This window comes from Protopterus annectens, chromosome 10.part0, assembly GCF_019279795.1.
Source record: "Protopterus annectens isolate FY-2018-M chromosome 10.part0, PAN1.0, whole genome shotgun sequence".
Lineage (NCBI taxonomy): Eukaryota > Metazoa > Chordata > Ceratodontiformes > Protopteridae > Protopterus > Protopterus annectens.
Genome location: NC_056744.1, coordinates 86074601 through 86086713, shown reverse-complemented (window position 1 = coordinate 86086713; position 12113 = coordinate 86074601).

Sequence of the window (12113 nt, the reverse complement as noted above, 5' to 3'; positions counted from 1 at the left end):
GGATTCCACCCTAGTAATCACTCTGCAGTTAGGGTCAGTTGTATTTTATACATGGGATTCTCCCCTAGTAATCACTCTGCAGTTAGGGTCAGTTGTATTTTACACATAGGATTCTACCATAGTAATCACTCTGCAGTTAGGGTCAGTTGTATTTTACACATGGGATTCTACCATAGTAATCACTCTACAGTTAGGGTCAGTTTTATTTTATACATGGGAGTCTACCCTAGTAATCACTCTGCAGTTAGGGTCAGTTGTATTTTACACATGGGATTCTACCCTAGTAATCACTCTGCAGTTAGGGTCAGTTGTATTTTACACATGGGATTCTACCCTAGTAATCACTCTGCAGTTAGGGTCAGTTGTATTTTACACATGGGATTTTACCCTAGTAATCACTCTGCAGTTAGGGTCAGTTGTATTTTACACATGGGAGTCTTCTCTTGTAATCACTCAGTCATCTCAGCCATAGGTTCATAGGTATGTACTAGGCTGACAATAACAAGGGTCTTTTTAAGTCTAAACATGCATCCCAAATCTCTGACACGTTCTGATACCCTTGATAAGTGTAAGGTGTGGTTTGGGAGATGAAACATTTACAAGCAGTGGCCTGAGAGATGAACTTTTCACAGGCTGCCTTTGTCCATTAGAGACATAGGTGCCAAACCCAGGATGAACTTCCTGTTCCTCATCTAATTGTCCACGTTGTCATTGTATTTTAGACAGGAAGCCTTGATGCAGTAGCTTTACTGCAGTTACAGACTTATTTTACACAAGGAATCTTGTTGAAGTAACTGTTCTCTAGTTAAAAATGCATTTTACACAGAGGCTCCTTTGTAATAATCACTCCATAATGACAAGACACAGCTGCATTTCACAAATCACTTTGTGATTACAGTTTATTTTAAACACAGGATCTTGCCAGAGGAAATGCTGTGCCGTTAGTGTTCTGTATTTTGCACACTTGACTCCCACTGCATGAATCACAAGTAAGATGCTATACAGGGGATTCTTGTGAAGTAACTGTTCTGTGAATAACAGACAGCTGAATTTTACATAAGGAGGTCATGCTGTGTTAGTCACTCTTGTAGTTATGGATAACTACATTTCACAAACAAAAAACTCTTACTTTAGTAAATATTCTGTGGTTACAGACTGCTGTATATAGGTAAGGAATCCTACAGTAATAACCACACTGCAGTTACTGGCAGATGTATTCTCTGCTGTAACGACTGCTGTACAATAACACACAATTAATTGTGTTTTACACATGAAATCCTCTTCTGGGGATTATTGTTGAAATTTACAAAAGGAATGATGTAAGTAATCACTTTGCTTAAAAAAGGCATTTTCCCTTGGACTATAAAAATATTTCTGTTGTCGTACACAGCTCTACTTCTAGAGGGTTCTTGCCTTTGTATCTGGCTTGTACTTAGCTGAGTTTCATAACTGTTAGTTTGTGGTGTTATGAAAAGCAGCAAAAGGTTAGCAGAACAAACAATGACAACAGAGATGTACACAGCACACTGCAATAGTGAAGAGTCCTCCAACAACCTGTCCAATATACACAATGACAACAGAGATGTACACAGCACACTGCAGTAGTGAAGAGTCCTCCAACAACCTGTCCAATATACACAATGACAACAGAGATGTACACAGCACACTGCAATAGTGAAGAGTCCTCCAACAACCTGTCCAATATACACAATGACAATAGAGATGTACACAGCACACTGCAATAGTGAAGAGTCCTCCAACAACCTGTCCAATATATACACAAAACTGTTGGCCAGTGCAAAATACAGGACAGTATTAGGAATCCACAGGTGTGAAAGTCAGGTACACTAACATTCTGTATTGTGTTATTCTGCATTGATGAAGTCAAGGCAACATGGGTAAAAGACAGTAAATGGGCCTAATTTGCCTACATAAGTAAAAAGGAATAGCCTATTATCAAAAAAAAAATAATAATTGCCTACAGAGATTTACAGATGGCTGGAAAAGCACTTCATCAAATCATTTTGTAGTATTAGAATAATAATTATAATAATGAATTAACCACTGTGCTTACACCTAAAAATAATAGCTGCCACAAAATTCATTAACTTTTATGGAAATCTATAATGCCTTTTATACTAACTAGCCCAAGTGGAGTTACAAAAGATTATAAAGTATTTAGAATTGAGAAAAGCCTGAGAAATCAACCCTATTAGAAATACAGACCTAAATGAACTTTCATTTACATTACAGCCTTCATTCAGTCTGTAAACCTGTTTAACTACAGTCTAAAACAGGACAAGTACTCTGTGAATGGAAAGCAAAGGTTAAACTCATATAAAAGGAGAAAGGAATAAGACATTCTGTCAGTAATTAAAAGCCAATATGCCTACTGTCTGTAATCTGCAACAGGATGAAAAAAGACACAAACCAACGAATAAAATATTTAGAATGTATCACAATTACCAACATGCTTACAAAAATTCTAGCTCCACACCGATAAACACCAAGAAACATTATGTATGTGCTGAATCATTGCCATATGACACTGTTTATATTCAACTGCTTTTGATACAAGTGATTATGAATGGCTGCTTAACTGGTGCGGACCTACATAATCAACTGCAGTTAAACACAAATCCAATGAATAATATGGATGGACAAGATTGTGAGAGTGAAAAAACAAGATATGTCACTCATGCTGCATCACAGGTTCTTGTCCCGAGTCCTGGCTTACTTAATATTTGTAGAATGAGAGTGATACAAAATGATACCGTTAGGCAAGTCAGTTATGCAGACATCAATATGGATAGGAATGTCACTACAAGAAATCAATCCTACAATTTCATTCTATATCAAATTCAGCATATGCTAAAAAAGAATGTAAGCAAAACAAATTAAAATTACATTAGGTAGCATCATTTCTAAAAATGTACATATATTAAGCAAATACATTACAGAAGTACAACACATAACGACCTTTCTACACTTACAGGTAATAAACATATTTGGAGGAAACTTGTAGACTGTATCTGTGTCCGTGGTAATGGCATGCTGGGATCTACTTTAAGATGCAGAAGGTTTGAGTGATGATGCCTCAGTTTGGTTCACACAAAACCAGGACATGGTGCAAATATAATGTGGATCAGGAAATGGTTGTAATGGAGGATAAGGCCCAAAGAAAGAATGGGAGGAGAAGAGAGGCTGAATTTAATGGGGCTTCTGAAAAATAAAATGGCACAATGGTCTGGGTCTATAAAATTGTTTCTGGGATTATAGAAAGTATGTTGACTGCCTTTGTAATAAAGGTCTTGTGGTAAAACAAAGAGTTTAACTAATACGTTTTATGAGTTTATATGAAAAGGAAACAATGTTGTTGCAGATAAGGCAGCTAGGGGAGATTTATAACAGAGTGAAACATAATCCGAAATTTAGGCTGGTTCTCCCTGCAGTGTTGGTGCTATTTTCAATGGCAGGTATTTTGAATTTTACCAATGTTATGAAATAGATGATTATGTGTTCACTCATTTCACAACGCAATAGGGACGGAGTGTATGGGACTTTCAAATCCAGCCAACACACTCTGTGAGCATGTTGGAAGTCGAAAGGATCAGGAGAAGATGAATAAACCTAATAGTTAAAGAAAGAGTGTGTCTGTGTAATCTTACTGAAAAGAAGTCAGGAGAGGTTTTATATTACTCTCTGTGAACTATCATGGACAACATTATTCTTAAAAACATTTTTTATTAAAGTATGACTTAAATGATGGATAATTGTTCTTAGGTGTTTCTTTCATAGGGGGATGGTTTGGAGAGTTGCCTATGCAAATAACAACTTGGGCTGTCCATGTGAACTAAAATTCAGGGCAATAGAAAACAGCCTCCCACTTTTTTATATTTCTTAAACATGTTTATTAACGTCAGCAAGAAACACAATTATTTGTGATTTTTTTTTTTTATAATTACAATGACTTTTTATATTACAGATGTTAAGTGAAACAGATATAAGCATAAGAAGGAAGCTGCAAAATATTTTAAGTTGAGGAATTGAAAATAATGAAGAATAAAAGGAGAGGCTCCATTTGTATTAGACTCATCTTGTTTCACTGAAAATGTATGCAGTCGTCTCAAACGGGTCTTTCTGTTTACTGCGTTTAAAGTGAGCTGTAGCAGATTTGACATAAATTTAAAATATCTAGTATATAGATGCAATTATTAACCAGTTAGCACAATTTAACAGAAGTGCATATAACCAAATAAGTACACCTGCAATATTTAACGCTGCAATTTGTTACTGTACCATTTGCTGTACATCCACTGCAGAAGTAACACTGAGCAGTAACAATAGTATGACTACTTTGTTTGAAGTGGGAAACTGCTCAAAGTGATTATGATGATTAACAACAATCATGACATTAATGGCCTGAACACTCATGCATTATAAGAGCTGCTTCCTGCACCCACAGTATAGGTTTTGGTTCCTTCCACATTCATTTGCCTACTGCGTGACTGAGCAAGTCGATAACCAAAAATCCATGTACAAGATTCAAACCAAATCACAAAAACTCACTTGTAGAAAAGTGCCAAAGTATAATTTTAATAAGTGTTTTCATTCACTGACTCATAATGTGAACCTCTTCTGAGCAAATCACTTAACCAGTTTTCCCAGGTCACCCCTGAAAAGGGGCAATTTTTCTAATGGCCTAAATTGGTTAACATATATTTTTATTTTATTTTTCAAAAAATACAATGCATTGAGTAGGCAACAGATTTTAGAGCTAGGTCTTTAAATGACATGATTTTACAGATGGATAAATAAAATATGAATTAGTTTACAGAAAGGCTGTCCGTGGGATAGATTGACCTTGAGGACAGAACATGAAGCATACTGCCTAAACACACATAGTAGAAGGAAATTAGACGTGCAGAGTAGAATGCAGATGAAATGAGGCCAGTTGCACATATTTGCAATGAGGGTCAGCATTAGGTCAACTGGCACCCCCGGCAAAAGGGCTCTTAAGCCTCCCCCCCACAAACACACACACAAGCAAACCACCAATTGCCTCTCCATCTCAGCCTATCTATACCATCCAAATTACCTTTTTTCCTTCCTCCTTCTCACAGTTTGTCTTACTCTTCAGATTTTCCCTCCATGTATTCATTCGTTCAACATATCTTATGTAGGTAAGACTGCCCTCTGATACTAAAGTGCATTAAGCTGGAGTCTGGGGTTGCAAGAAGCCATGGGGGATCCAGATGTTTTTCTGTAGTACATTGCATAGTTTTGTTTTTTAACAAACTTTACATACCATGAAAGCCTAAAACACTGATGATTAAGGGAATAAACTCAGAATTGCTTTTCTATACCATGAAAGCCTAAAACACTGATGATTAAGGGAATAAACTCAGAATTGCTTTTCTACTTTGTTTTTGATGAATCCTTGTAACAAAATCTAACTGACCAAACTGGGGTGAAAATAACTGCATTAAGCCATGCGGGTTCTAGATACTTACCTCACTGCTTCTGACTCACACCAGCCCTCTCCAGAATTCGTCTGGATATCCTTCCTGTCCCAACTGAATAGCTAAGCATAATAGTTAAAAATCTTTTCTAAGACATATATATATATATATATATATATATATATATATACACATACATATATGTTTTTTAATTTTAAAAAGCATCTTATTGATGCTAGCCCTCAGTCTAGTCAGTGCTATGGCCTTGCGTCTACCATTTGCATATTGCAAGGTCACGAGGAACCTCACAGTGCAAGTCTGATATGATTTTGCTTCACTGACTTGAATAATCATGTCAAGTGAAGCACCCGTCCCCTGGGGCTTCTGTCACTCTCTGAGGGGATTTGTTTTGTAGAACCAGTGTGCTGTATGTTATTTATTTTTTTGGAGCAAAGAAAGTACATATTTCATTGATCTAAAAATGAAATAAATTGGAAAGAATGCTCTTCTAAGCACAGTGAGGCAGTTCCCTAGCTGTCCTATGTGTAATACAAGCCCTGCTTGTGATAACTGTGAGACAACACAGAAGATGGTATAGAAATGGAAATGATGTCTTACTGAAAATTTTAAACATATAATTGAATACAGAATAGGTAAACTGACTTGTTTGCTACGTTCTTTGCTGGACAAAGCAGGCAAAATATTTGAGAAAAGTAGCAAAATGACAAATTGGAACTTTGAATATGTGGGAAGGATGAGAGACTGGGACAAATGAAACATAAGTGAGAAAACAGGGTGCATCCAATGCTCCCCAGAAGGCAGCTACAGTCAATCACTTGAGCCGTGAAACAACCATACGCGTTTACTGGGATAAATATTTGTATTTTGTAGCTGTTAATAGGAGAAAGATGGAGACTAAGTTAATGCAGCATTACACTGTCCAAGGACAATATGTCAAGACATGTTTGCCTGGACTGGTGAAAGAGGCCTTGTAGGATATTGGGTATAAACAGTGATTACAAATATCACAATATAAATATTTACTAATAAAACAAGATTACATTAAACCATGAGTGGAAGGTAACGTAACTGCCATGACGATGACAGGATAACCAAGAGTCATTGACTGCGCTGGAGATTAACTGCTGTGCTGGTGACTATAAATAATAGGGGTTTATATGTAACTTGTACAGGTGATGTTTTTAGTGTAGTGTCTCAAGGTTAAAAAAAAGATTCCTCTTAAAAAAAATATGGTAATGTTCTGCCATTTAAAAATTGAGATACAAACTACAAAAGATGTACCAAAAATGAAAGGTCTAATTACAAGGTACTTTATAAATACTTTGCACGTGTAAATACCAAATCAGTGCAGTTTATAATACCTCTTAACTGTCTCCGATTCTGCTTAGATTTTAGTTCTGTCCCTCTTAATCCCTCTTAAAATCTGTGACGTTTGGAGAAAAGGTAGTGAATTACACAACAAATAATGACAATAATTCAAGTTATAGTCTTCGTTTAGTTAAAAAAAATATATATTAATTGACATTTTCTTATTCTGTCAGCTTCTCAAGTTAATAGCACAAATATTTTAAAAAGTGTCCCTGGTTATTTCTGGATTTGTCCCTAATTCTGTTGAGAGCTATGCAGATCTGCTTAAGAACACTAAACAAATGTTTAATAACAGAACTCACAAACAAAAAGTTAAGCAATTGTTTTAGGCTTTGTAAAACAGAAGAACCACAACACAGTTCACTGAGAAGTCACTTTCAAAAATGAAACAGTCTATCATAAATAAGGAAGGGCAACAGTAAGGAAATCTTTAAACAGAGAACATTAGATTCGTAGGTTTACAGATTACCAGGTAACAGCTTAAATGTGCTCACAAGCCTAGTCAATATAACCCAATGTTACCCAATATATGGGTCCTAGAGGCAAGACAATGGCATGGATTTCTGCCTATATATTATCTTACAGATTGCCCCTGTCCATAAGGGCCATAGGCATTAACCTATGTGTGCATTTGCAATTCCCCATCCATTGATCCAAATTGCATCTGAAAAGGACCAGGGCAGGGTTGTGCTTAATGTGAATAGGAAGCCTGTTCCAAAGAACTGGTAATCTCTGAGACACGTATCTGTCTCTCCAGCATGTTTTGTTTGAGTTGCTAAGTTTAGATCTATAGATCAGGAGACCCTAGTGTTGTGCTGCTTGACTTGCAGATGTGTAGCAGCTCCATCAAGGCTGGATTTGTGAGTGTGTTGTAGGTCAGGCATAGGTCAGCCTTTAATAGTCAGTAGGAGACAGAGTAAAGGGATACAGCTTTTAGTCTATCTGCATAGGACATGTTGGTTACTACTTGTATTTTCTTTCTAAGGAACTCTGAGGTCGCTCCAGCTGTTGTAAATGCCTAGTCAAGTACATGCCAGTTGGTGCACTGTACTCAATTATTGGTCTAATGAGGGCTGAGTACAGTAGGAATATAATTTCCTTGGATCTGGATGCCTTACCTTTACTGATAAGTTGTGCCATATAGAAGGTCTTCCTCACCACTGTGGACACATGGCAGTTAAAGTTCAGGCTACTATCTGTGTACCTAGATGTCTCACCTCTGAGTCTATTATTAGGGGTATGCTATTGATGATGTAATTTGCAGGGGTATTTGGCTTCCCAGACAGTATAATGCATTTTGTTTTTACGTTTAGTTTTAGGCCATGGTTTTGGCATCAATCATTTGTCTGCTCTAGACCCTCCTGAAGGATTTCATCATCAGTGGAGGATTCAGTGATTGTCCCCAGTTTGCAATCGTTGGCAAACTTTGTCATCCAGAGGCGTTCCACATTAACCTTGACTTCAGAGAAGTATATTCTGAACAGGAGTGGTCCCAGCACTGAGCCTTGTAACACACCACTAGTAACTGGCCTCCTGCTGGATCTAGATTCACCCACTTTAACCACGTGTCCTGTTCCTGTCCGTGAGCTAACTGGTTGTCCATCTGGCGATACAGGGATTTATGCCCAGTTTTGTAAGTTTATTTATAATACCTGAGTGGGAGATTATGTCAAATGCCTTGGCCAGGTCTAAGGAGGCAGTATATTCTATTTTACCCTCATCTATGGCCCAAGTAACTTTCTTAAAGAATCCCACCACATGGTCTGGTAAAAATGACAATAAAATCCTTATTGATGTTTATTCAGATTACGATTTTGTTGGGTGGTTACAGCAGTAACAGACGAGCACAGTGACTGGTTCAAGAACAGTGATGAGCAGTGCACAGAACAGATCATGTGACTAAGTTATCAGGATGATGCAGTTTCAGCTCTGCAGCCAGACTAGGTTTGACGCCCTCCAATCTGGCCATTCATGATAGTGTCTCCATAAACTACATGAAGTATGAGCTACTGTCATCAAAGTCCCTTTTCTCTTGCATTCCTGTGTTACTGCAGTTGCCTTAACAGCAGACAGAAAGTACAATACAAGACAGCTGCAGCTCTGCATATCTGACTTTACTTTTCTGATCTGTTCTGCTTTCTGTATGTATAAAATGCTGCCACTGGGCAAATAGGAAATATGTTGCACTGTGTAACAGTTCTCTGCACTAGTCCTGTTTCATCAGAGATGAAGACAGTAGGCTCTCATATTGCATTATATGTCAGCCTTACAGTTCAATGCAACAGAACCAACTGCATACACGACCTTTCTCACGTACACCATTCTAATGCACCTCCTTGGACATGTTTATATTTCGCAAAGATACTATGTTTGGTGAATTGTTGCTACATTATTTCCAATGTAATCTGGCGTTGTCCAATTCATATTTACTAAGTTAAATACACTTAAAACTGGGTCAGCCTACTAGCAATGGAAGGATGAAGGAGGCAAAATACCTGCACAAACCGCTAGGGACTAGGTTTAAGTGGAAGCTCAAGGGTTGCAGTAGCCATCAGAAGTGAGGGAGACTGCAGTGCAGGTTTCAACCTGCATGCCTCTCGGGGGGGGGGGGGGGTCTTGAGGGGTTACAGTGCACTATCAGTACTATGACAAACCCTGGAGAACTCATTAGTGGTGACCAAAACCAGTAGCGTTGTCTTCATTTATTCAAGGCACACATTCATAAAACTGCAAGCTGTGAGTCACTGTGTGTGAGTCAGTGAGTATGTCTGAAGGGGAAGACCATTTCAACGATTGATTCAAATAATTAAAAAAGAACCATCTTGCAGAGTGCCAGCTCATGGAGGAGGAGTGCAGAGCATTCTTCTGTCCAGCCTTCACACCTGCAGGGAATAAAAACAACACGTAACAGTCAAAAGGTGGATCCCCAGTATCAGGAGAAATCAAACAAATCAAAACATACACAAGTGGTCAGTTTGTGACCAGTGTTCAAACCCCAGCAAAGAAAATAAATATATAAATATACAAATATAGGAAAAGTACAGTGTTATAGGCTAACACGTACAAAGTCCTGTTAACTGTTTGCAAGAAACATTTTCCAGTGCGAGTTCCTAGGTACTGCATTAAAACACTTTACACAGGTACAAAATGAAACTTCAGCTGATAAAATACTGTTAGTTTTCTAAATACCAGTGGTTCTTATCTTACAGCATTCCCACACACACCCTATTGTGTAGTACTGTCGAAGGGATATATTGCTGAATTCCAGTAATATGTCACTCTGACTACATCAATCAGCTTTTACGTAAGACCAAACAAAACTGATATGAAAGCTGCTGATGAAAGTAAACTCTGACCAATATCGTTGGACTCCATATATTATCTTGGTGGTACTCTTTTTCCTGTTAAACAGAACAAAAGTCAATGCTGTCTCACACCTGCTTAGCACCTTATGTTTGCTTCCATACAAAGACTCATACAATAGACATTGAAATTCCAATGGTTTGACGATTATGGACCCAAGGATGACTTCCACATTCTTGTCTCAGATCTGTCTGCTGGTGAGTCTACCATTTAGCAAAGGACAGAGTTACTGCAGATAGTGTGCAGATCTCCTTAAAAAAAAAAAACGTATGTGGTCCAGGCACGTGGTTCATGCTGGATTCATCCTACAGCACAGTTCATTAAAAAACTCACGTGTTCCAAGCGTATAGTTCATGCTGGATTCATCCTGCAACAGATATCATTAAAAAAAACTCATGTGATACAGGCATATGGTTCATGCTGGGTTTGTCCTACAACACAGCTCATTAAAAAACTGACGTGTTCCAAGGCATGTGATTCACGTTGGATTTGTCCTGCAAAAGATCTCATTAAAAACTCACGTGGTTCACATTGGAATCGCACTCCAGCAGTTACCATATCATCTGGCTGGAAAAGAGCAAGAATGGGCCTGCAATAGCTTATGATCTTTGTGATCAAGGGCCATCTGATTATCTGTTCTGTGAGTGCATCAGTAGTGTCGGACATCAGCAAACAAGGGAACATAGTATCTTAATCCCTGTTGTATGAGTAGAACTCCTTTTCCAGGGAGTAAGAGGCACTGTTTTCATTACAGACGGCTTGTTGTTCATTTTTCTATAGCTGACTCATATGTACAGGTAGGTACCATCATGTCTCATATTGGGCAGGGGGTCAGAGTTAGAAATGTAAGCTTATAAGGAACGATGTGTACAAACAGTGTTATAAACTCCTGTCAGCTGGCTTTGTTTTTAAGGATTCAGCTTTCCTCTGATTCATGTAACCCTTTGCAGCTTTGGGGTTATGGTGAACCAGTGTCCTATAATGGGAAGTGAAAGTAGGAAAGCCCAAGTCCTTCAAACCTGTGCTTCTTCTCCTCCTATTTTGCCATTAAAAACTCCATGCATGCTAATTCAGAACAAGTATTGAGGTTTATGAAACTTACAGTACTGGCAACTTCTTCATTTGGCATAAAAAAGTGAAGCAAATAGGCTGCTCCCTCTGTGTCTGTTGGACTTTGACTACATTGATTCATGTTCTTTTTTTGTCAAACCAGAGAAGATGTTATGCGAAGTCATGAAAGAGTCAACTTGTCCTTTTCCTGAGTATTTATGGACTACCACAGCTAAGTTCAGCAGAGGAGATGGTGTTGGATGTGTTGGAACTGTGGTGCCGATTCATCCAAAGGCCCCTCCTTCTCATAGCACACCACCTGTCCCATATGTAGCCTCATCATTTATTTACCTTACTGAATAGTATGTGCTTTCTGTTAACATTTCAGGTGTTCTTGACAGTTTATGTTATGTCTGTATTTTGTTTTTTTAAGTTATATTTCTAACTTCTTATTGCATTTTACTGCATTTATAAGAAAATGAAACAGTGCGAGTCAAAGGCTGCAAATCTAAAAATCCTTGTGGTTAACTGACAGTCGTGTGTGTGTGTTTATGTATGTGTATGTGTGATATATATACACACACACACACACACAAACACTGTTTCTCTAACTGGATGTACTTATCCAGTTTTTAATGTTATGGATTTACAAACAAGGTGTAAATGCTGTGTTTTTTGGGGGGGAGCAGTGGTGCATGATCATAAATGAGGATGGGGTACTGTAGAGCATGTCTTTCTCCCTGAGAACCCTTTTTTCTTTTTATTAACGTCTTTAATAAAAGTTTCCTGGAAAATATTACAAATAAATACTTTACTGTTGATTGTAATCCATACACGAAAAATTCTTAC